Source organism: Danio rerio, chromosome 23 (assembly GCF_049306965.1).
Source record: "Danio rerio strain Tuebingen ecotype United States chromosome 23, GRCz12tu, whole genome shotgun sequence".
Lineage (NCBI taxonomy): Eukaryota > Metazoa > Chordata > Actinopteri > Cypriniformes > Danionidae > Danio > Danio rerio.
The window spans coordinates 32188952-32216208 of NC_133198.1; the positions used below are offsets into that span (position 1 = coordinate 32188952).

Sequence of the window (27257 nt, forward strand, 5' to 3'; positions counted from 1 at the left end):
TTAGAATCACTTGAGTGGGCGTAAATGCTGTGGAATTTTTCTTACTTAGTTATTCTTTTAAGGTCATTAAACGGTCATCACTTTGGTCACTACTGTATGAATCAATTTAAAACAACATGAAAACAACCCCAAAAGTTAAATCACAAGCAACACAGAAAGTGATGGAGAGGTGAGGAGGAGAATACTGAAGGCAGATGGACCCTGAGACTGATCAACACCTGTAAAATCGCTCTGACAGTTCGAGCAGGACGGCTGTCCAGATGGAAGTGCGTTTCTCCAGGCACGAGCCACATGCCACCACATTCCACAGACACACTGTAGATCAACACTGTGGGACGAGGCCCCAAGCAAAGCTCATCACTGACAAGTCCCACATTAATAACCAATTACAAGCAACCTGTAAAGGTTTCCAGTGTATTCACTGCATCTCAGAAAGCAAATGTGACTTTTCAGGCTTTGTATAATATGCTGAATCCATTCATTATTCTAATGATCACAGAGGCTTGTCATTTGAATGAGACCCAGACACAGGGAAAAAAGGCTGTCCTCACACATACAGTAATTACTTATTAAATATGTATAATTTCTCATAACGATCAAAACCAGAATGCATGATACACAAACACACAACAGATAGCCACCCTCAGACAGTGGGCACACGTTAAACACGCACACACAAAACGCTCAGGGCACAAAAACACTTACATTCTAAACATCGAGCTTTTTTGTTTACCTTCTCTTGGATATCACAGGCATTTTAAACACGAGATGCTTCCCTCAAATGATTGGCTTACTAGAGACAGGGAGGGAGAAAGAAAAGAGAGTAATTAATTACTTATGTGAACCATTGCATGAGAAAGACAATAAACCTGCCCGGTCGCCATGGATATGACATATTTGCTCAGAAAACAACACAATAATTAGCAAAGCAGAAAGATCCAGCGAGAATATGCGAACTCTGGGGCTTAAAGTGGCAGTGATCTTTTTACACACTATTGCTTTCAGACGCAACATGGCAAACAGGGCACAAACAAACATATTACAAAAGAAATACACCTTAGAAACTAAGCCTGCTAAACGGAAGTTAGCTAACACATGCTGTAGTAAATGTTTATTAATTACTACAGCCAATAAATACATAAAAAAGAGTGGGCAATGCTAAGAAATAATTGTATAAAAATAAAGGTGAATGAATAACATGAATCATCATGAAACTAGTGCATTTACAATGCAATGCAATGTTACACAATTACTAATTATGTAACACGGGCATTTTTTTAAAATATATATTTATGGCTAGAGTTTTTTTTTTGTAATTGTTTTTTGTACTACTGCTGTATTTTTGTCTACTGCTGCTATAATAATTCTTGCAATATGTGTAACATGAACAGTTTTAGAAGTTAATTATTTTCTTTTTAATTGATCATTTGAAACTGAAAGCAAATCTGCTGTCCTCTAATGACCTATTTAATTTTTAAAATGCATAAAAAGGAACATAGTTCAAAATAAAAATAGCATATAACAATTTTAATTAGGAACATGGGACTAAACGATAGATATAGATAGATAGATAGATAGATAGATAGATAGATAGATAGATAGATAGATAGATAGATAGATAGATAGATAGATAGATAGATAGATAGATAGATAGATAGATAGATAGATAGATATCGTTACATTTCACCTATGTAATAATTTAAAAGATGTTTCAAAAGTTTGATCAAGAGCAAAAGTTACACAACAAGTGATCAAGTGAAACACAAAAGTTGCGTTCGACTGTTGATGTAACCATAACAACAGCCGCGTCAGTACTATCAACAAAACTAAATGAACTATAACCCCGTCATAAAACACTGGCATTATTTACCACTTTATAACATATTTACATAACACAAAAGTATATCACATGAAGTGCCACTGAAAAAGACTTAAATACCTGAAAGAAAATTCCCCTTCCTTTATCACCTTCTAAAGACTAAGATAGATAGATAGATAGATAGATAGATAGATAGATAGATAGATAGATAGATAGATAGATAGATAGATAGATAGATAGATAGATAGATAGATAGATACTGCGTATAGTGTACATCCTTGCATATGTTAGTGCATTCACCTTGGACTCGTCTACACCTGTTAGGTGCCCGATTCACACTGTGTGTGTGTATTTGTTTAAAGCATTCACAAAAGCTCCAATGTCAAATTCTGTTTCATCTAACACTTATATTTATATTAACGTTACCAAGAATGACATTAAACACAAAACGAACTCCGAATTGTAGCTCCTGTACACACATGCTGCAGGTAGCCTAAGTGTCAGAGTCATTTATACATCTCTTCTAATCTTGTATAGCTGTATATCGAGCGGACAGGTAACAACATTCAAGCCCCATGTTTTCGGAGGCGACTAAAAAGTTGTGGAGTACTTTTAGACTGGCATGGAGAAAACGCGGAGCGGTTTTCCTGAAGCGGTGTGCGTCTGTCCCGCGCGTGTAGTGTACTGGGGGTGACTGAAGGTGCGAGTTTCACTTCTCACGTTCTGCACTATAACTGACGCGTTTCAATCCAAAACAAAACACAAGCTTTAAGTCAGAAACGCAAACGCTGAATTAAACCCACGCGATCAACTCTGTCATAAACACCTCGTCGTATTAAACTAGCGGCTGTCACAAACAAATAGTTACAATTTAGCAGGGAGAAGCTGTTTATAGCTCATCCAGAAACAAAAGTCTTACCTGTAACGTTACTTCCTGGCTTTTCCACGACTTTCCAACTTAGGACAAATGTTGTGTTTAAGGTGGATGACAAGGGAGCATGCGTGATCAAAGTTGGCTCATTTTTTTCATTTTTTTCTTCTTCTGTTGTTATTATTGGATTTTCCTATTTCTAACATAGGGCGGGTCGCTCGGAAGATCTGCCCTGGAGAGCCGCTTCAGACTGGGAAGAGGAATCCTTAATTGAATATCTCAGTTAGCGCAGTGAGCGAGGGGGAAAACGCGGACTGGATTTTGCGTATCCGCCCCGGTCAGGTTAATTGCACTGTGGTATTGATCCGAGAAGCACTGCAGTGAATGATGTGGGACGTTTTATTCTGTTCGTTCATATGACATTGTTGGGGTGTCTTATGTGATTCAAAATGATGATCTATACATTAAAAAGTATTATGTCTTGTGTTGTGTTCTGCTCTGTTCTAACTTGTATTGCATATTTGGAACATTCCAGTAGTTATAATGTAACATTTACTTCTGATCAGGAAAGAGAAACATATGCAAAATGTGGCTGACTATAGCATATATGTTTTTTATTTTTATGGTTAGACTTGTATACATAATTAGACCTTTTAAAATATGAAATTTCCTTTAATTACATTATTATTGAAGGTAGTTTTTGCTGAACAGAATCATGAAGGTTATAAGAAAAAACACCCTCAAGGTGCTGTGATAATGTATTTCAAAGCTGAACTTCTCCTTATCTAAATTCTGCACTCTTGTGAATTATTGACAAACAGATTATTGCTAATTAGCAGTTTTGTGATGTGCCCTGCTGGACATAAAAAAAGAATAAAAGCTAATCAATAGTATAGTCAACTAACAAGGCAATGCTATGATCTTGGAAAATCAAGTTTTGCAACCATTTGCTGTTGAATTTAAATAATTTGAGAATTAAAAAAATATATGTCAGAAAAAATAGTTCAAAAAAAGTATTAACTCTCCGGATGTGTGTCATTTGTTTACGTGTTAAAATACATTAAACATATTAAAATTATAATTGCATAAACTGTCAAACTAAATGTAAATGTCAACTTAATAATAAACAATAAAAGCACCATTACTGATTGTGTGTTAAACATAGGTATTAATTAAGAAATAAATCAATAGAATAAAAATTTAAATAAAAATAAAATCTTAAAATCCCCATTCAATTAAATTCTTGAAATAATAGTGAATTTGATCAGTGCAATAATTAAAATAAAAGCAATAATAATGGTATGTATGCACAAAAAAATTATACAATTAAAAAAAATAATATATATATATATATATATATATATATATATATATATATATATATATATATTCTTTCTTTTTTAAATAAATACATTTAAATATTTTTTTTATTCACTTAAAACCTTAAAATTATTTAAAAGGATAAGGTGAATCATAAGAACCTTTTAGCACAACAATAAAAGCTATTTAAAATAATTAATTAATACAGAAATATACACCGGCCACTTTATTAGGGACACCTGTGAAACTGCTCGTAAACGCAAATTTCTAATCAGCCAATCATGTGGCAGCAACTCAATGCATCTAGGCGTAAAAGTTATTTATATTAATAAATAACTAAATAATAAATTTGTAAGTTTATATTTAAGATATAAAAGTGTGCATTTAAGGTACAAAAGTGGATCCCATTCCAGCAGGTTTTGCAGAGTGTTTCTGAGAATGTCTATCCATCATCCATTTTATACATTCAAACATTAATACATACATACATACACACGTCTGCATAAATAATTTATCATCTTGCACTGCATCTTTGAAATAAATGTCAATTTATAGGGAAAAAGCATGTAAGCATATTAAAAATGACCAATAATTTTACCAACAATGTCCAGATGTACAGCTTTAAGTCTTTTTTAAAATGTCAACATAAAATAACCTTAATTTTCAGCTATTAAATGTAGGACACAATTATATTTCATATCTGTTGCTTAATAAATATTGAAAGACATGTTCATAGTTCAAATCCCCATCCTATTATTGCCTGTGGGATACAGTTACAAACGGTACATATTTAATGACGAAACAGCGCCACAAGCCCACAATGTTCAGAGGTAAAGCTCATGTTCTGCGGTTCAGACTGTTGCGTTCATCACTTTTAAATGGTTGGTTTGAACATCATGTTACACAAAAGAACAACTTCTCTGAGGTTACACAAAACCTAAGAAATGAACATGCAGAAAAAGCTCAATCGATTGCTGAAGCTTCCCATAATTGCAAGCTTTCTCTAAAAAAAGATTATTTTCTCTATTTTCTAAGCGAATGAGACAGATCCAAAAGTCCCAACAGATTCCGCTCGCCCTTCAGTCGATTCCCCTGATGGTGCAATACTGTGATACAGAATAATTATGTAGTAAGAAAGAGCAAAAATCAATACATTATTCTGCAGATCACTTGATTCAGTAATGACTAGTACAATTATTGCCATCCATTGATTCATTAGAGCGGCTCTCAAGGGCAGACCCAACAAACCCTTAGCCTTCTGACTTCTTCTCCAGTGCCATCACTAATTATGAAACATTAAAAGCTAATCGCAATGTAGGACAAGGTTAGAAGAGCCATACTGCTAGGTGGAACCACTTAAAGCAATTAGTTTCCTTCTGTCCACATATTTGGCCGGATTTCGCTTTCAAGTCACTGGTCATTGCTGTTAAGAGGAAACAACATAAACGGGATCTTCCAGCGGCAACATTTTGAGCGTGACATAAACAAGAATAATTTCTCATCAAAAAAGGGCAGGTAAAAATGCGTTTCGCTTTGGTCTCTGTTGCTGCCTAACTGGAATGGGAGGGGTGTGGGAATAATTGGAACGAGGACAATACTTTTAGTACATTCCATGCAAACTCAACTATGCAAACAATCATTCAAACGGAAGACAACAATAGAAATTGACAAACTGATGAATATCACTTCTAACGTCTGCATTGACAAAGTGATAAAGCACTGTCCATATGGCCCTGCTGACATGTAAGCATTTTTAATGTGAGGACACCTTTGCCCTACGCAAGCAGAAAGCCTTGACACCGGATTCACCGGGTATAATCACCTCTCACATAATGAGCTTTAACACATTGTCTCCTCTCAATCGCATTGCATGAATAATACACCAAAAGAAGACACTTAAATAGTTCTAATCGTAGGTGAAAGGGAGTGACAGATATGAACGTCATTAACAAATCTCAGCCCATTTGTTCCTTTGTCACCATAAGCACAGACATAATAAACATTACCTGCAAAAAATGTGTATAAATTTATTAATTTAATTAATATAAAGAAACATAAATAAATTAAATTGCTTATAAATTGCCTATAAAGTGTAATTATTTTACAAATATTTCCCAAATGATGTTTAACACAGCAATTACATTTTTCAAAGTATCTCAATATGCTATTCTATTATAAAGGAAGTCTTATTTCTTTTAGTTTGGTTGACATACAAAATAAATATTTTAATAAATTGTAAAAATATTAAAAAAAAAAAACAAGTTAAATATTACTTAGTAAGCCCCCTGAAGAATCTTTTTTTTTCTATTGGCTACAGAACGGACCATTGTTGTCAACTGACCTGTCTAATTAACCTAACCTAATTAGTTAAGCCCTTAAATTATCTTCAAAATAAAGTGAAGATAAACTTTAAACTTTAAAACTTTACACTATGTTTAAAAATCTGTTGAAAAATTTTCTCACACTTGGATGGATGGATAGATTGAAATATACGGTAGAACAATGTTTCTCGACTTTGTTCCTGGAGGACCACCAGCTCTGCATATTTTCTGTGTCTCCTTAACCAAACACACCTGATTCAGATCATCAGCTCTTTAGCAGAGACTGAATGACCTGTAATGGGTGTAACAAAGGAGACATCCAAAACATGCAGGGCTGTAGGTCCTCCAGGAACATGGTTGAGAAACACTGCTGTAGAAGGGTAAAGGAATGAATGGAAGTAGTGAAAAAAGTGTTGCATGCAGAACTGTTGCAAACTATTTCTTTGTGTTGAATTTAAACAAACTAATTAAACTTAATAATGTTCAACTTAATTTGTTTGTTTAAATTCAGCCCAAATAAATTGTTTACAACCACTTGACGTAAAGAAAATTTAGTAAATCCAAGGAATCATCTTTGATTACTTTTTTTCAGTGAATAGGGCGACACAGTGGCAAAGTAGGTAGTGCTGTCGCCTCACAGCAAGAAGGTCGCTGGTTCGAGCCTCAGCTCAGTTGGCGTTTCTGTGTGGAGTTTGCATGTTCTCCCTGCGTTTGTGTGGGTTTCCTCCGGGTGCTCCGGTTTCCCCTCACAGTCCAAAGGCATGCGGTACAGATGAATTGGGTAGGCTAAATTGTCCGTGGTGTAGGAGTGTGTATGGATGTTTCCCAGAGACAAGGGCATCCGACAGCGGATTAATAAAGGTACTAAGCCGACAAGAAAATGAATGAAAATGAATGGATGAATAGATACTTGTACTGTTGAATAGCTGTTAGTATTGTTAGATCGCACTTGATACACCTTTGAAAAAGAAATATTACAGGAGAGCTAATAATTTTGCCTGTATATCAAACATTATTTCTATTACCCATAGTCTACAGGATATGTTTTTTTATGTATACATTTCACGACAAGTTATGATTTTAAATTCATTTATTAATTTTCTTTTCGGTTTAGTCCCTTTATTCATCAGGGGCCTCAACAGCGGACTAAACCGCCAACTTAACCAGCATATTTTTTACACAGCAGATGCCCTTCCAGCTGCAACCCAGTACTGAGAAACACCCATACACACTAAATCAAACACATACACTACAGACAGTTTAGTTTATTCAATTCACCTATAGCACACATCTTTGGACTCTGGGGGAAACCAAAGCACCCGAAGGAAATCAATGCTAACATGGGGAGAACATGAAACTGCACACAGAAATAAAAAACTGACCCAGCCGAGGCTCAAACCAGCAACCTTCTTGCTGTGAGGCAACAGTGCTACCCAACGCGTCACCATGTCGCCCCATGATTTTCAATATATATCGTTATTTGCCATAGTTAATGCATTCATATCTAATATATATTTCATATTAAAATTAACTTAATAACTAAGTTGCATTGCATTATGTCATTTCTAACAGAAATAATGTTAATGTATTCATTAAAAAAATATTTATATTATATTTAAACATCTGTTAAAGTAGGATATATATATATATATATATATATATATATATATATATATATATATATATATATATATATATATATATATATAAAGTTGACGTCTGAATTATAAGCCCTCTGAAATATTAACCCCTGTTTATTTTTCCCCAATTTCTGTTTAATGTAGAGAGAAAAAACAACATATATCTAATCATAATAGTTTTAATAACTCATTTCTAATAACTGATTTATTTTATCTTAACCATGATGACAGTATATTTTACTAGATAATTTCTAGACACTAGTATTCAGCTAAAAGCGCAATTTGAAGGCTTAACTCTTTCTCTCTCTCTATATATATATATAATATGTTTTTATATCTGCTTTTAAAAACTGTTTATATCTAAACATTATGATTAAAAAATATTAACTTAATTAAATTAATTAAAAAGACAGATACACTCTCAGAAATAAAGGTACGTGAGGTGTCACTGGGGTGGTACCTTTTTGAAAGTTACACATTACTACTTAAAGGGTTCATATTGGTATCTTAAAAGTATACATTATTACCTAAAACTTTCAAGAGGAACATTTTTGTATTTTTTAGGTATTAATATACCCTTGAGGTATTAATACGGACCTTTAAGGTGCAAATTTGTACCTTTTGAAAAGGGACCACCCAAATGACAACTCGTGTTTATTTCTGAGAGTGTACAATGCCATTTATTTAAATATTTTAATAATTTTATGATATTTTAAACAACAAAATTGTGCTTTAAAAACTAATTCATCCAAAACAAGTCATCCGGTCATTGAGGAAACACTTCGGTCAAAAAGAAAAGTATCATTTCTCTCTGTTTGAATACCTGTCCTCGGTCAGATCCCTGTGAGAGCGTAATTAAGGTCGACTGTGAAACTCACTGGCATATCGTGGAAGGGCAGGCAACTGGCATTTACCTTAATTAGATAAAGATATGCACAAGCAATGTCCTCTAGAAGCAGGCGCCTGTCTTCTAACCGGAAGTTAGGAGTGCTGGCAGCTGCCTGTGCGCTGGAAATAAGGAGCACTTTTCTAGGTTGATGGGCAAAGAGAGGGAGGAGGAGACCGAGAAGAGAGTTTAACCAACTAGGCAGCTGTTAGAATTTTATCCCTTCTTTGCTGACTTGAGTTAATGCTCTCTTCAGCCTTTGGCCTTGTTTTACTAAGTAAAGACATTGCAAGAAAGTAAGGTAAAAAGTAAAATAAATATAGTTATCACTATTCTGACACATTTAATAATAAAACATTCAATCGCAAAGAGTTTTCATACATTTAAATATGCAAATGAGATATTGGTTAATTAAACATACAATATATATATATATATATATATATATATATATATATATATATATATATATATATATATATATATATATATATATATATATATATATGAGTAAAATGTTTTTGCAGAAGGGATTTAAAGAATTTCCTTTTTAAGCATACATTGAAAATACTGCAAATCTGAGAATATTGCAAATACACTAAAAATGTTTGCTGATTGTTCAAACTAAAAAGAAGACTTTAAAAAGAGTTAAAACAACACAATTCTTAAGTTTGTTTGAGACAATTTTATTGTTTTATATTTTATCTACTGTTATTAGTAAAAATTATTAATTATATTATTATTAATATAAATATAAATGGTTATTAATTATTAATTAATTATATATAGTTATATTAAAGGATTTGTAGGACAAGAAATGAAGAAATTGTGTCGACCCAAGCATTTTTTACAGTATTCTGTCAGATGAAACAGTTGGAGTAGTTTTAAATTGTATCCTGGCTCCTCCATGATCTATGATGATGTATTTGAAGCTTCCAAAAGCACACAAATCCATTGTAAAATAAACACAAATGCCGCCAGGGGGTTAATGCGTATCTTATGAAGCAGATTGATGTGTTTTTGTAACAAAAATATTTTTGAAATTATTTAATTAATTAAAAATGATTTAATTCTGAAGTCAAATCACTGGCAGCTGTCGAATGCACATTATCAACAATATCTTGGCTGATCTCTGACTTGAAGTATTACACATTCGAATTCTGATAATAGGCATATGTCACAGGAACCACTATCCACACAGTATATTGCTCTTATTCTTTTGTTACAAATGCATCTTAAGTCCAGTGGATACTTGCGACCTGACTCGAACACTGGTGCACATGTCTCAAAAAATATCTATAACTACACATCGCATCAACATGGAGCACAAAATCGGTTATTGGTCAAATTAGTAGCAGTGATTGGTGAGGCCAAGAGCTATGGCATGCCATGTGTTTTATCCGGATGGAAACTTTTGTTTCATGTTTATTTTATGATTAAATTTGTTAAAAAGTTTGCAGATTCCATCTCTTTTTTCCCTGAATAAGTGCGAGTTTGAGGTACTACTACAGCACACTGTTAAAAAAAATCTTGTAAATTACACAGTATTTCACTTGTAATATGAACTGCATTTTACTTTGGGACAGTTATGCAGTATTTTACTTAAAGTTGCCTCGTTAAAATTACAGTATTTCTTCCAATAAAGATAAACATACAGTTCTGTAAATACATATACACCAAGAAAAATCGTGCAGCAAATGTGAATATTGTATTTTACTGTAATTTAATTACAGTAAGTTACTGGCAAGCTGCTACCAGTAGGATACCGCAGATTCTGCAGGAAATTGTTTACAGTGTTGCATTGAATGCATTTTCAGCATAACATAGGAACCCAATTGCCTACAAGTGGTTCGTGAAGCATTATTGCAGAAAAAACAAAGACAAAATGCAAAAGAAAAGATGCAATGGTGTCATATATGCAAGGGATGGGCTGTGGGGTGCAGCAATCAATCCTCTTTACACAGACAATATCTTATTGGGTTTATTTAATTTTGGAGTGAACTATTCTTTTAAGATCCCTAATCTAAAGAACATCTTACATACAGTACATACCTGTATAATTAAAATGAACAGGTGTTTAAGTAACAAAGCTTTAAAGGACATTAACTGCTGCTCTTAATGTTTGGGAACCCTCCTGAGTAACAATGTGTTCGCCCTGTTCATTTATTTGTCCCATTTGAACACAATAACAGGTAGGTGGTCACTTCCTTAATCACTTACTCAGGAAATGAAAGTGTGGAGCCTCGTCTGCACATTACAGTATCAAATCAAAACAAAAACAATTGCACAGTGGAGTGCACATTATCAAAATTATTTCTATCGAGCTCTTTAAATGAGCGTATTGTTATGTGTAAATGTAAAAATTCTTTGCGTTCATGTTCAAATTTCAAAAGGGCATCTGCAGACAGTGAGTACTGTATAATATAGGTGGTTTTCAACTGGTTGGTTGAGACCTGACGAAAGAGAGGATAAAACATTTCCCATACCTTTTGCTACTGACGTCAATGCATGTGTTTACAATCATGCTCTGTAGCAAAAGTTCAACTGGTGCAACTCATCCTTTTCAAAGTGACAGCCCAAAAAAAAAAGTTGCAAGTTTATTCTGACATGGCAGAAAAAAATGCTAATTATTAGCTGCAACAAAGCATATAATAGTGCATAGTTAGGACAGCAACACAAACAGGCTTTTTTATCTGCAAAAGGGAGAAGTACTGTATCTTTTAGTGTTGAAAAGAAGCAATCAGACTCATTAAACATGACAGTGTTTTGGTCAAACTAGTCATATTCGGTAATCAGCAATATAAAAATAAATGCATAACAATATTACATGCAACACTTTAAATACAAAATTACTTGTTTTTATGGTAAAGTGTGCCATTAGCATTAGTGTGACCAAGGAGTAATGCAAACAACTTAACAAGCCTCAATACCACAAAACTGGTGTACTGTATATAGGTACGATCAAAGATACTGAGATATGAATATGCACTTACATGTTTTATGTGAATTATATATGGGTTAAAAAAAAAGAAGCTATTTATGTTTTCAATTTACTTAAGGCTTTTTTTATTACTAAACTGTTTTTAAAGATCATCTTTACGTGAGGGCTAAAAATGGCAAAGGTAATCCACATGTTAAAATTTTTAGAAAATAGTTTGTGCAAATAAATATAAAGTTTTTCAGAAGTATATCAATCTTCAAATACTTCACTTACAGTTTGCAAGTTCACCTGGGATAGAATTGTCGTATTTGTAGGGCTGTATGATATCCATGATGAAGAAAACGGAAATCTGTCGTAATCCAAAAAGTCAGTGAGTTTAGCAAATTTTGGATGATTAAACCCAAATGTAGACCCAATCAAATACTAATATGTACTAGTGTCAGTGAATATTAAACCACAAAAAGACTATTTAAATAATTCAATGTTACTGCATAATATGCTTGTCTAGGTGAATGACGTAGTTTCGTTTACTAGGAAAAACAGTCTGACGTCTGTCTCTAATTGTGTTTTGAACATCTACCGTCTCACAATAAGTACACGAACACATGAAATTCATCTCCAGAGCAGCACTTAATGAGTCAGTTAACGAGCGACTCACAGTTTCATTCTGAGAAAATATCACAAACAGAAATTCACAGGAGCATATTGACCACAACCAGACAAAGAAATGTTTGGCGGAACATGAAATTCATTCATTTTCCTTTGGCTTAGTCACTATTTCAGAGGTCGTCACAGGGGAATGAACCACCAACTATTCCAGCATATGTATTCCAGCATATATAGCAGATGCCCTTCCAGCCGCAACCCAGAACTGGGAAACACCCACACACTTTCGCATTTACAGACATACTCATACACTACACAAAAAATGTTGTTAATTCAATTCACTTATAGCGCATGTCTTTAGAGTGTGAGGGAAACCCACGAGGAGGAAATCTACAAAAACACGGGGAGAACATGCAAACTCCACACAGTAAAGGCCAAGTGATCCAGCCAGGACTCAAAACAGCAACCTTCTTGCTGTGAGTTGACAGTGCTAACCACTGAGCCACCGTGCCGCCCCATGAAGAAATTATTGCGGATGAAGTTCTAAAAATAACAATGACAATAGTAGTCAATAATAGATAAACTCCAGCTTTTCCCAATCACTTGTCAAAATAAAATTTCAGTTGGAGAAATAGTGCTGCGTGTCACTATTTAAAAAAAACTATATAAAGCAACAGTATGGAAAAGGCCAAATACCCTTCAAAGGCTGGTCAACCTGGTAACCCCAGCCAACCAGCTTAGGCTGTTTTAAGATGTTTTTTTTTTTTTTTTATCAGCAAAAGAGGTAATAATAATCATCATTAACATAATCTATTCACACAAAAACGTGTCTTCACAAAAACATCAAAATAAAAGTTCAGTTGAACCTAAAAATAATGATAATAATACCAGAGGGACCATACTTTTGTTTACAAGTTTAAAAATTGTAAATTAAACTATTTTAAGTAGCAAACTTTTAAGTAGTGAGGTTTGCTATTTAAAAACAAAAACTAAATAATTTAAATAGGTGTAAAATAGGCCCTTTCAGATGGACTAAAGATCCCCCAGACAGTTCCTGTCTAATAATATTAATAAAAATATTATACTTAAATTATTAAAGGGATAATCACACATTTTTCTTCCATATTTTAATTTTAACGAGAATAAATGAAATTGAGAATTATTACGCAGTTCACAGAGTTACTAAAAATTAAATCATATAAGTTGTAAAACTGTGTAAAATGTAATTGTAAAATGCTAAAATGCCAATTTTCTATATTTTAATTTTAACAGGAATAAATTAAATTGAGAATTAATATGCATTTCACAGAGCTCCATTAAAAACTCAATCATATAAGATGTAAAACTCTGTAAATGTAAAATATTAAAACGCATAATTTTCATTATTAAATTCATTAAACGCATATTTTAATTCTTAAAAAGTAAAGAATCAGAAATGATTTAACTGTGAAAAGAAATTTGGATTAAAAAGAAATTGTATTAGCAAATAAAATAAATCTGATACAAAGTCACTATAAGATACAGTATATCCAGTTGAAATTGATATAAATTGACCTTCTACACCTTTAAGAACATTTTTTGTAACAGTGTTAGAAGAGCAAACAAATTCAACAAAAAACAAAAAAACAAATCTGGTTCCCAAAGTAAAACCAGTGAAAATGCACTATTACAAAAGTAGGCAGTCCAATGCTCTGTGTTTATTAACACCGTCTACCAATAATGCTCGTGGTGCAGCCATATGGTGCTGATAAGATATCTGGGTGCAGAGTTAAAATCTAATTTTAATAAATTCTTAATCAGCTTGTAGGATACTGAAACAACATAGTTAATGGAAATGTGTGGAGTCAGCGAGGTCTTTTGCAGTCGTGGTCTTTAATAAGATTTGAGAGGCATTACAACAACACAGCAGTCAATGTCACGTTGAGCTGCTCTCTCTGTCTGTAACTCAAGTGCAGAAGAAGAAAAAAAAGGAAGAGGAGAGCGACGAGCGGGGAGAGGAAAACATGGTCATCTGTTTCAGAAGAGACGGAATGTGATCTCTGGGGGAGAGAGTTGCAGGAGCTGTATATCACATATCATCTTCTCTGATCATTCACGCTTTCTAATTACTGAAGGTGAGGAGGGCCATAATTTTATCGTATTTGTTTTGCATCACTGCAAAAATAGAAAATGAGGGCTTGCAGAGCTGTACCAATTTACTTCATTTCGACCTTGATTAAAAGAAAATTAATTGCCACATCTCTCATTATGTTGCGAGCGGCATTTGATGACTGGAATGGAAAAACTAAAAAAAAAAAAAAAAGGAATGAAAAAAAACAAAAAACAAGATGCACAGCCTCAATGGGAGTGCAAGCTCGACCCGCATGTTCAGGAGACAACACATTCTTTTAATGATGAAAATAAACAGGCCTTTTAACACAAGCATCACAAGACAATGTCAAAGATATTAGTCTTAATATCACAGCGGTTTTCTTCATGGTGCTTAACAGCGGAAGAGACCTTGTAACTTTGCCATTTTGTCTAGCGCATCCTTCGCAAAACACAATTAAATCTTTGAACCGAGCTGCACTAAGCTTTGTTAAGTTGAGGAGACGAGCCACTGAGCAGAACTTTATGTTGACTGGCAAAACAAGAGAAGACGAGACGGGATCTAAACAGATCACCGTATGAAGACAATGAAACAAGACAAGCCCTGCAAGCGGCAGAGTCCAAACGTCAGTGAACGCATGAAAAATCTGTAATGTCTTCAATTAAACCTATGAATGAGCATTTCAGGATAACAAGGCCACATAGGTCTGGGTGGTTTAGATGGTAAGCAAACAATCATTTCCTGTAATCAGCTGCTTGGATGCAGGAGAAATGAGATGGAATAAAGATCTGAATGAATTTTGCAAGAGCCAAGGTGAATGGGTCTCTGAAGTATTTGTGAAAGAGCGTGGCTTGTGGGCAGTGTTGGACAAGTTACTACCCAAAAGTAATTATTTACCCAACTCCCCAAATCAGTCATTAATGGAAATGATCATTTTGTGTGACCCTAATAAAAAAAGGAGTTATTTAATACATATATGGAATGCTCAGTGTGCAAACACAGCAACTTTAGAATATTTAAAATCCTGCTTAGGTGTTGAAATTACTGATGAACTATAGGAGAAAGCCCTTGAACAAATCCACAGATGAGCAGTACAGTATGTGCAAGGCATGGCTTCTTACAATTCCTACAAGTAATACATCATTTACATTGGATCAAACAAAAACTTAGTAAGTTATTTCCTGAAGTGAACCCCGCATTTGATCAATGTGGACTAGAGCCAGCATCACTGCCTCATGTTTTAGAGCTGCCCAAAATGGTCATCTTACTGGGAAAATATTTTTCTAACATTTTCAAGAACATATAATATGCCGAGAGATCCAGATCTCCGTATAGCAGTTCTAGGTATCAATGATTGAGATAGCTAAAACAGTACAGAAAAAAATATAGTTCCTTTTGTCAGTCTACTAGCATGAAGGGTAATATTAATACATTGGAAACAGAAAGCTGCTCCTACATACAGTATGAGGGAAGAAATGAAACATTTGGGGAACATTTGATTCTCCCTAGAAAGAAAGAAGACAAATTCTATCAAATCTGGCAACCTTTCATAGGTTACTTTAAAGATTACTTTTGTATTTGAATGTTAAAAAAAACAATAAAGAAAGTTATGAAAAATAATATTATTTCTTAATTACATCATTAAAATTGTACTTAAATTACTTTTCTAATATACTTTATTACAATATGTATTTTAATTAATTGGCTAAATACTTAAAATCCATGTAAATCTCAACCCATAAACAACAGAAATTAAACACTTTCAATTTAAGTCAAACGAAGCTTTTTAGTTTTGTTTTTTTTTTTAAATGTACACATAATATTAAACATTTTACATAAAGCTCCAAATGTTTCGAATGACACAATACTTTATGTATATTGTATACAAATTTATTGACAAAATTCTTATTGTACATATAATTTATTTTAGCTTATTTTATTACATATATATATACACACACAGTTGGGGTCAGAATTATTAGCCCCCTTGTTTATTTTTTTCTCTAATTTCTGTTTAATGGAGAAAAGATTTTTTTCAACACATATATAGAATAGTTTAGAGTAGTTTAAATAACTCATTCTAAAAACTGATTTATTTTATCCTAAACAAATAAGACTTTCACCAGAAGAAAAAAATATTATCCGACATACTGTGAAAATTGTCTTGCTCTTTTAAAAATATTTTGGAAAATATTTCAAAAAGAAAAAAATTAAAAGGGGTTTGACTTCAACTTATATATAATATAATATATATATACGTGTGTGTGTGTGTGTGTGTGTGTGTGTGTGTGTGTATATATATATATATATATATATATATATATATATATATATATATAAGTTATATGCAATATATATATAACTTACTCTGCAAATTATATTTGTTTAGCATAAACCACAATTACTCGGCTTCTCTGAAATATTTATACAGAACTAGTAGTTATTTACATTATTTTCGAGAAATACATTATAAGTAGCTATAATTAAATTACCTAAAAAAATGCAAAGTAATTCCTTACTTTTAAAAAAAAAAACTAATTACTAATTACATCCAACACGTCTTGTGCGCGGCTCCTGCATTGGAGGTCTGATTGAAGGCTATCCCATCTTGTAGCCAACAGAAGATCTACTGTAGCACAAAATGTTAAATATGCTAATGGTGGGAACGTGTCACAAAACAGAGCATTCTTTCTGTTGAGCGTAAAGATGCATAGCCCAGACCAATCAAGTGCCTATGATGACCCCTATCCAATTTCAAAAACACCTACAATGGACATCTGAGAGTCGAACATGGACCTTTAAACAGTGGAGGAGGGTCTCCTGGTCATATGAGCCCCATTTGCCAATGTCCAAGAACACAATGTACTTGAAGAAGCAATAGCAGTAGAGAAGAAAAACCAGTAGAGGGAGTGTGATGCTCTGGCAAATGTTCTGCTGGGAACTCCTAAAATTTGATACATGAACTACCTAAAATTTGCTGCAGACCAGGTACATCCCTTCATGACAATGGTGTTATATAAGTGTCTTCATTCGCCTGCATAATGCATCTAGTCACACTTCACATATTGTTCAGAAATGGTTTGAGGAACATCATGAAGGGTTCAAGGTGTAGCCTTGGCCTTCAAATACCCCAGTCGCAATCCAATTGAGCAACTGTGGAAAGCACTGGAGCAGCAAGTTTGATCCATGGAAGCTCCACCTTGCAACCTACAGAAATTGAAAAATCCGTTTTGAGAGCAAACGGAGAACTACAAAAAATAAAAAGGTGGTCATACTGTTTTGGCTCATTAATTATATCCATTAAATATTTGCAGGTAATATATGTGAAATATGTCCATATTATTAGGTACACCAGTACAAATGCTTTTTGAGCCAATTTCTAAACAGACAATAGCATGGCTGCAACTCAATACACTTAACCGATCCTCTCATGATTTCTTAAATAAGACAATGACATCACAAGAACAAATGAAATGCTAAGAAATACACATTTCATATTAAATCTAAACATAATGCCAAATAAAAGCATTTTCAGACATTTTTGGACCCCATTAATTTCAATTAGCTGTTCTCAGTGTTTCCATGTTTCAGTTGCATCTACCTTATAATCCACATTCTGCACAGTTTTAGTGTTTTTTCTTTTTCTTTGTCTGCATCTATAAATCCCTCTTCACCCCCTTTCCTGCCATCCTCTCTTTTGGATAAGCCACCATATGTCTCGGAGGATCAACTTTGAAAGTTTTCTGAGAGCGCGGTGTATGATTACACGAGAATTTCTCACAGACAGGGATCTCCAGAAGAAGGAAAATGCTAAATGCTATTTTAGAAATGAAATCCTCTTTCATGCATCTGCACCTGTCCCCCTCTGAGAACCCAGAGAGCAGATGCCTGATGGGGGAGTTTCGCCCGTACGCACACCTCATTCTGAAATATTTATATGCTTTTGACACTCTGCGATGGGGGGGTGAGACAAAGGGTGCTCTGTGCCCTGTGCATTTGGTCTTGTATACTAATCTCTCATTGACGCGGAGCTATTTCAGCTGTTTATCTCTTCACTTAATCATTAGGCGCATTCAGAGTTTGGTCCAATCAAACTCCCATCGAGCTCTCAATGTAATAATTCATAACACACTTCAATCAAATAATATTATGCACCCTTAAATTAATTAAATGCAAACTTCATTTATTTACTGCTAATATTAATGTATAAAAAAAGTACCAAGATTAGACAGACTCAGCTCTGATCCGTTTCCTAATGGAAGGGGACAAGCAAGTGCACAGTGCTAGCAACTCCAAGGTCATGGGTTCGCTTCCTAGGGAACATGTGTTTAGATTGAATGCATTAAATACGCATAAATGCTAACAGATTGTTTATTAGGCAATAGTTGTGTTCATAACATTACATACCCTATTTAAAAATGAAATTCCAGAAGGTAAATGATATGATTTAATATATTATCATGTCTAAATGTTTACATACCCTTGATTTCCAATATCCTGTGTTGCTTTATTGAATCTTGCTATCAATGAGCCACTGAAAGGAAGAAGAAAAGCATGCTGGGAACCGAAATTTTTTTTTTACACATTTACACAAGAGACTACAATTAAAGGAAGGCAATGCAAAAACATATTAATGCTCAAGGATGGAACATTTGTAGGATAGTCCCATTATTGACTAATTTTTATTGACTATTTTAAAGAGCACCTATGATGAAAATCATCTTTTACGAGCTGTTTGGGCAGAACTGTGGGTATAGTGTGTCCATAGTCATATTTAAGAGACAAAGACAAAAAGTCTCTTTTTTTAAATTACTTGACGTTAAAATAGGATACAAATCTCTCCCATTTTGAGGCCAACCACAACGTGACGTAGGAGTGCAGTTTCCCCGCTCACTAAATTGATTGACAGCAGCTTATTAACAGATCTCTGTAGTAATGCGTATAAGCATACCAACAAGACAGAACACGAGCAAAGCAAATATCTGTTCAGCTCTCTGTGATCATCAATCATCATCAAATGTGATCAAGAATGAGTTTTAAAAGTTTAAAAGATTTTTAAAACAGTGCATGTTTGTAATGAATTACAGCGTTTTTACCGTATTTACCACAGCCGCATGTCAGTACATTTATAAAAGAAGAAGCTTCCCGGTTTGTGGACATTAAATCAGGTTTATTTTGTACATTAACATAATGGATATCCATACAGCAGAGGATATCAACATGTATCCTGGCACAATTGCAGTGCAAAAACAGTGCAAAGTTAAACGCATGCGCTGTGTGTGTGTGTGTGTGTGTGTGTGTGTGTGTGTGTGTGTGTGTGTGTGTGTGTGTGTGTGTGTGTGTGTGTGTGTGTGTGTGTGTGTGTGTGTGTGTAACTTTATAACAACATTGTGTGTGACTTATCGTTGCAGAAAGATTTGAATTAATGACACAACTAATCATTGGGAAAGTCCCTACTGTAGTATTTCTCAAAAACATTACGTGAGATCTGCTTCCTTGATGTCTGTCACTCTGCTGTTTATCTGACGCACCAGAGATTGAGGCACACTCTGACAGGCATGAGGGAACGGTGGGTGGGGTGAACTAGCATTAAAGGCACAGGCAACAAAAACAGCTACATTGTTTTTAGAGCAGAAAATCCAATATTCTGAAAGGTATGATAAATAATCTGATGAGTGTTTTGAGCTAAAACTTTACAGACACATTCTGGAGACATAAAAGACTTATCTTAAATCTTGGAAAATGGGTAAAATAGATGCCCTTTAAAAAACACATGATGGAAAGTGAATTATCTATCGCTTCAAAAATCAAAGAAAATACGTGACTCGGTTATTATAATATATATTCCAGTGGAGGTGTGTAAACTTATGGGCAGAGCTGTTTGCTTCTGATAAAGCATCCTGGAATTGCTTGCAGGTTGTGTAAATGTATCATGCGGAGCGCTCAAGTTCATGTCAGTCATTCCGGGTAAGTTATGACAGCTCAGTGGCTCTGACCGTAGCATACCAAGTCATTACGGGCAGAATGGGAGGCATCTGAATAATTAATCAAAATAATGTAAAATAATCCAACAAACCTTGCCTCTCTCTCTTTCACCTGTTTGCTGCCCTCAGAGTGCAACAGATCTGCTGGGAGGGGTAAAGGAGGTGCCCTTCAGGTTAAGCATTAAAAAATAAAATGACTGTATACTTAGGACTGGCCCTTTGGTACCTCTTTAGCATCTACAGCTTTTGCCACTTTGTTAATATGATGAAAGATGAGGTACCAGACTCTGCTGAAAAAGGCTCTAGTGGAAATATTGAACGCTTTCTTGCCGAGTAAAATGGAAAAATGTAATCCGAATGCAGAGAAATCATGTGCTTTGAGAGTCCACCACATAAAAGCATATGTGCCTGTTCTGTAAATGATGCAAACATCGTAATGTGGTCAGTGGTGAGCTTTAAAGGAGCTGCTCGTAGCACTTACTGTCCATCTGCCACGGGCATTAGACTCCTATTGAACAGTCCACGAGTCTGTTAAGAGAAAAGGGAATCATTTTCTTTTAGTTTGTAGATGGGAAGGTACTGTATGTGAGTGCTCGTTTGGGATATCGTCATGGAACATATGCTTTAAGCGCAAATGTGCATCCGCTACAAGAGGAGGTCTTCATTGATCCCGGAGCTTTTCTCTGGCAGAATCTGCGAATTCTGTTTATTAATCATGACTACAGTTGCTGCACTGGATACAGTGCCCAACTTTAATGGGCCGACTAAAGGCTTGATATGTGAGTAAGGAGAAGCAAGGGCAACCGTGTTTTGTGTAAAACAAACTAAGGCCAGGAGCCATGCGCCGCTTTGGAAGGTAATAGTCGCTGGTTGATGAAGGTCTCTATTTTAGATAGCAGTAAATCCCCCTCTTCTGCTCCCAACCCCCTCTTTTCAGATATCAGCCCTTGAAAGTGTTCAGTTTTAGGACACAGGGAGGTCACACCTGTTGTGGAACTTGATAGAAGGCTTATTTATAAACTTTCAGCCCTCCAGATTCTTCCTACAGAGAAAATGCTGACATACACAGGGGAGGCCGGAGGGGGTGAAAAGAGTGTTTATGAAAAGTGCACCAACTGGAAAATCCATAAAACTTTGAAATGATGAAATTAACGAGCAATCTGATCGGGTTTCCTCAGGACTGGCGAGGGAAAGTGTGGTTTTTTGAGTCTCCTGCTGAAAGGAGAAGGACGGAGAGAATACTGGAAGTTCCTCTTCATTTTAATTTAGTTAAGACATCGGATTACTATTAACCTTTTTAAAAGACCACTCCGAGTTATACAACGGACGCCTCGTAACTGTCGGTCGAATAAAGCCAGTCAGTAAATGTCAGACAAATTCACCGTTCGGTTACTTTAAAGAAGAACTTCAGTGGATTGCCCGTTTCTTTGCCAGTGTTAAATGTCCCAGTAAACAAAAAAGCAAAGCCAGTTGGGGCCAGTTAAAGGTTCTGCTAGTATATTGCCTAAATTTAGGCTCTGAGTTATGTCCTATGGGGCATTTGGGTGGGATCATTTGACGTATGAAAAGTTCTGCAAATGCTGAGTGGATTTGCAGTATAAGGGGTAATATTATGTTGGTGGAGAAGACCTCCAACCCGTGACAGATAGCCTGACAGGTGTTAGAGAAGGCAACACAGTGTCAAATGAACCTCTCATTTAGAAATGTGAAAGTTGCTGACTTTTTTTAAACCTCAAGTAACTTGTTTGCTAGGAGCAAGCTCCAAAGATGACTAAAAACCGGCTCCTTTTGCTGTGATCTGTTTTCCGCCAAAGAAAGACAGATGGAAATACTTCCACACATGTTGTCTGTCACAAAGTCTTTTTTCCATCCCATATAAGACAGAAAAAGAGGCATAGATGTCTGACATTGATATACCCAACTGCGTAATCAAGCTCAGTCGGAGCTGATCTGATTGCACCTGTGAAGCCATTTTTAACATGCTTGATCAACTTTAGTGGATTAGTGTCTAATTGACTTACAATATGTTATCACATTCACAGGAAAGAGCAGATAAATATGAAAAGGGAGGAAAATTTCAATCATTTGTATTTCATTGCAAACATACTATCACAAAAGTATTGTTTCCCCTAAAAACCTTGCAATCACAGACAAAAGTATTGTATTTTCCATAGAAACATAGAGCTAAACTATCAAAAAAATGCATTCCTCTCAAAAAATAGTGGTTTGTCATTACTTTCCCACACACAGAAATATATATATTTGGCAAAAAAAAAAACTTTGCCCTCTGAAAAAAAAAATTGTTCACTTGCAAAAACATTGCATTTTCCAGAGAAACTCTGTGCTCTGTGCTTTGTTTTCTGGCAAAATTATTGCATTTCTCCAAGATATTCTCCAAGATCTTTTGTTCTCTTATAATAAAAGACAGGAAATATTGGGTTCTCTGACAAATATATCCCATTCCCTTTGAAACTTTGAGTTCTCTGTCAAATGCATTGTCGTCTTACAAAAAAGTGTCATTTTTGTCAATAACACATTCCCCCAAGACACTTTGTCCCCTCCAAGAAAAGTATTATGTTCCCTAATGGGGAATTAATTGACATGAAAAAACTTACCCCACCCATTACCTTAAATGATTAAGTAAATTAAATATGAATGATTATTAAACTCAATTAAGGTCAACTAAACAGTTCCAAGTTATGACAGTTCTACTCAATTTTTAAATGTATTGTCAATTTGTCCTTTACAGTGGGTTGACTGGCAAAAGTATTGCATTCCCCCAATAAACGATCAGTTTTCTCCCAACACAATTATGTTTCCTTTTATTAGCTTGCATTGAAATTGCTTCCGACATCAAATTTATATCACAAACTCTTTATATCACAAAAAAAAAGTTGTGAAAGAACGCAAAAATATTTGATCATCACCACATCTCCTTAAGGAATGATAAGTTTTTGTGCTGAGTTAAAACCACCTGATATATGCTATCTGTTCCACTTGGCGTTATGCAACCTTTAGAAAACATCCGATCAGTTCTAAGCACAACATAGAGCATAAGTAAGAGGACACTTTGACGGGCATCTGGATACAAAATTACTCACCTGTGCCAATACCACTCAATAAAACAGATATCCCAAACGACAGAACGTGATACTGCACAAATTGATGGCACAAACCAGATTGCTTCACGAGGATTTCTCCACCGACAACGCACACCACAGTTTTAGCTTTAAAAAATGGTGACATCTTTTAAGGTGACCCCCCAGAATGCGTCTTGTGAAATTACAACAGACAGAAATCCATTTGCAACTGTGTTCTAACTCTGAGATTACATTGTTGCCATAGAGTCTCGCTGCAAATTAATTTGGAGGTTCATTTCATATTTTATTCCAATGGAGAGTGGTAGGAAAATTAAATCTCGACTTCAAACATTCCTGTGCATGTTGTTATTTCTGCAGGGGGGAAAAAAACCCATAGCAAAGATGCACTAGTTACGACTACTTTTTGAATCGCCATTGCCTGGGATTCAAGACCAGTGATTGCAATACGATTTGAAATGATTTCTCACAAGATCCTAATGTTTCATTCCAGTCAGTCTGCAATCACACTTGCAGGGAACACTCAAATGATGTGATGACATTACATGATTTAGGTGGGCATGTACTGGCACACACTGCATGCGAAGAAAACAGCTCATTTGCCTCAAGGGCTATTTGACCTTGGATAAAGCGCTATCATTTTTACATGAACCTTAATTAGGCTTTCATCGACCAGCATCTCCTTCTCATCTCCACATTGTAATGTCAAAGTGAGAAATTCTGAGTTAAGTGCTTTTGTTGAACTACTAGTGAAAATGTTTTACGCATTAGCTAAAGGAGAAAAGAGCAGGTAAGCACTTTAATGGCCATTTGACACATTTTTCACGATCTGAATCATTTTGCTAGCACATTTCATGAGGATATTTTAAGATACAAGTAAAAAAAAATATTAGTCAGGTATATTGTTTTCCATCAGGCACATAAAAATATGTTTTTTTGCTTGCTTGTTTTACATTCAAATATTTTGTAAAATGTTGGTAGCTACTGCCCAGCAAACAATTTTGTGTTTAATAGACGTCTAATAGACATCTAAACGTAAACAGCTTGGCTGAAGCAACACAAAACTTGGGCAGTCAGTGAAAATCTAATAGACATTTAAAAATGGCCCAAAACTAGTCTAGTCATCAAATAGACAGATTAGACAGACTTCATAGACAGTGTAGTCATTTATGTTTAAATTTGGCCTATTCTTAGACGGCTATTAGATTTTCACTGACAGCCCAAATTTAGCCTTGTTTTAGCCAAGACGACTATGTTTAGAAGTCTATTAGACATGTTTTAAAAACAAAAAAATGCTTGCTGGAAGTCATCCATAGTAGGGAAAACCCTATGGAATTTTTCAACATTCTTCAAAATATTTTATTTTGTGTTTCACAGAAGAAAGAAACAATATTTTATTATAACACTAATATTAGCAAATAAGGGTAAATAATAGGTTCATTTTCATATATAAATATAATGTACTATTCTTCATTGTTATATTTACTTTATTTTGGTGGTTCATTTGTTGAATTGTAGTTACATGCCAACTAATTCTAATTAGATTATAAGTACACTGTCAGAGTTACTGCAAAGTTTCTTATAGTCAGTTAAATGTCTGTTGAAGGAGCAGTATTAACAGATAATAAGCAGACAGTGTACTAATACTCAAATGGACCATCAAAATAAAGTGTTACTCTATATTTTGAAATATTTGAATGTTTATTTTGTCTATGTGAAATGTGATGTTTTAATATACACCAGATGGATTTTTTCAAATCAAATTAAAAAATAAAAATTAAATTCATTCATTCATTTTCTTTTCGGCTTAGTCCCTTTATTAATCAGGGGTCACCACAGCGGAATGAACCGGCATTATCCAACTTTTCCAGCATATGTTTAACACAGCGGGTACCCTTCCAGCCACAACCAATCACTGGGAAACATCCATACACACTCATTCATCCACATACACTATGGCCAATTTAGCTTGGCCAATTTAGCTTACCTAATTCACCCACAGCACATGTCTTTGGATTGTGGGGGAAACCGGAGCACCCGAAGGAAACCTACATGAACACGAGGAGAACATGCAAACTCCACACAGAAATGCCAACTGACCCAGCCAAGGCTCGAACCAGGGACCTTCTTGCTGTGAGGCAACAGCTCTTAAAATTAAAATCAAATATCAACATTTCTGCTTCAAAATAATTCTGTTCTTCAGAACTTTCTATTCATTTAATAATCCTGAAAATAGGTATCAAAAATTTAAGGAACACTGAAGTTATATACACGAAAAACATAAGCACAAAAGCATACCTTTAGACTGAAATCTGAAATGTGACACTGAGAATAAATTTTAAAATATGTCCAAGTCTGAAAATTGTATTTTTTTTGTAGCAAAATTAGGGTTCCGCTTTTCTAGGGGTGGCATGATGGCTCAGTGGTTAGCACTATCACCTCACATCAAGAAGGTTGCTGATTCGAGTCTGGCTGGACCATTTGGCATTTCTCGGTGGAGTTTGCAAGTTCTCCCCGTGTTGGCGTTGGTTTCCTCTGAGTGCTCCGGTTTCCCTCTCAGTCAAAACACATGTGCTTTAGGTGAATTGGATGAACTAAATTGACCATATTGTAAGAGTGTGCATGTGAATGTGTATGGGTGTTTCCCAGTACTGGGTTGTGGCTGGAAGGGCATCTGCTGCTCAAAACAGATGCTGGATAAGTTGGTCTTTAATTCTGCTGTGGTGAACCCTGATAAAGGAGGGACTAAGCTTAAGTAAAAATGAATGAATGAATTAATGTTTTTTCTTCAAATAAATAATTAGAATAATGTTTAAAAAATGAACTTTTCCACTTTGTGCATTTACTAAAGTTAATTAATCTTTAAAAAAAAAAGAAAAATGCAGATTTATTTTATCAAAAACCTCTCACACACAAAAAAATCCCATCATATTTGCAGCATCAAATTTATTGAGTGCCACCCCTATCTGACGCAGGCCTTGTGACTGATTTTGGATGCGGAGGCTCCTATACCCTGTGGGGGGACTTGGGAGCCATGTGTCGACATGCACCACACTGATCTCTACATTGCCTGGCCTTACCGGGAGCAGGAGAGAAGGGGCGGAACAGAGGCTCTCCAGATGTTCTCCATCACAGGGCCACGGGGGAGAACTGCACCGCACTGTAACACCTGCTTCTGGAAAAAAGAAGAAGAAAAAAAATACATGAGCATGGCGAATGACAGGAAAACAGCTCATTTTATAACATACATAATAATGGAAGAGCTGCCTTTCTGGCAGCATTTCTACTGTCCTAAGCTTCTTAACAACATATCTGCCGGTTTACATGATCGCACGATCGGTGCCAGACATGAAAACTTGCTCAGCTGAGATCTGAGTAGGTGGTGAAGGCGAAAGGCGACTGGCATTTTTTGGGGGGCCGGGGGGCTGCTGTTGGATAGTATAATCTTTAATTTCCTAAAATAGTAAGTTCACTTGTGGGCAATGCAGTACTATGTGTTGTGTGTTGCCATAAAAGGATTCATTGTGCACTGACTGCTTCCAGGATTTTTTAATACATGCAGGTAATCAAAAAATTGATCAATGACAGCACAATTATTATTTTGAAAATGTGCTCTTCACAGAAGAGAAAGAAATGCTCGAAAACTGAATGAAATAACTAAAGTCAGAACTTAGCAATTTAC

The 27257-nt window shown here is 35.1% G+C and overlaps 1 protein-coding gene and 1 long non-coding RNA gene across 22 annotated transcripts in view; both read right to left on the reverse strand.

The window, feature by feature from the left end:
* si:dkey-246i21.1 overlaps positions 1-2998 on the reverse strand; it is a 71778-nt gene extending 68780 nt beyond the window's left edge. The window contains exons 1-2 of one of the 2 annotated variants that reach the window (NR_170148.1): positions 2739-2998; positions 734-793 (exon numbers count right to left, since the gene is read on the reverse strand). This is a non-coding gene — a long non-coding RNA (si:dkey-246i21.1). Of the gene's footprint in view, positions 1-705; positions 794-2738 lie in introns of both variants that reach the window. The other variant, NR_170147.1, reaches the window with a different exon arrangement.
* The window catches only part of casz1 (castor zinc finger 1), a 325550-nt gene extending 298658 nt beyond the window's left edge, over positions 1-26892 (reverse strand). For 11 of the 20 annotated variants that reach the window (XM_073939115.1, XM_073939094.1, XM_073939106.1 and 8 more), the window contains exons 1-2: positions 2739-2919; positions 734-793 (exon numbers count right to left, since the gene is read on the reverse strand). The gene's annotated coding sequence lies outside the window, so the exon portion shown is untranslated. Of the gene's footprint in view, positions 1-705; positions 794-2738; positions 2920-26655; positions 26751-26823 lie in introns of those variants that run through there. The other 9 variants (XM_073939117.1, XM_073939097.1, XM_073939109.1 and 6 more) reach the window with 2 other exon arrangements.
* Positions 26893-27257: the final 365 nt, after the last annotated feature.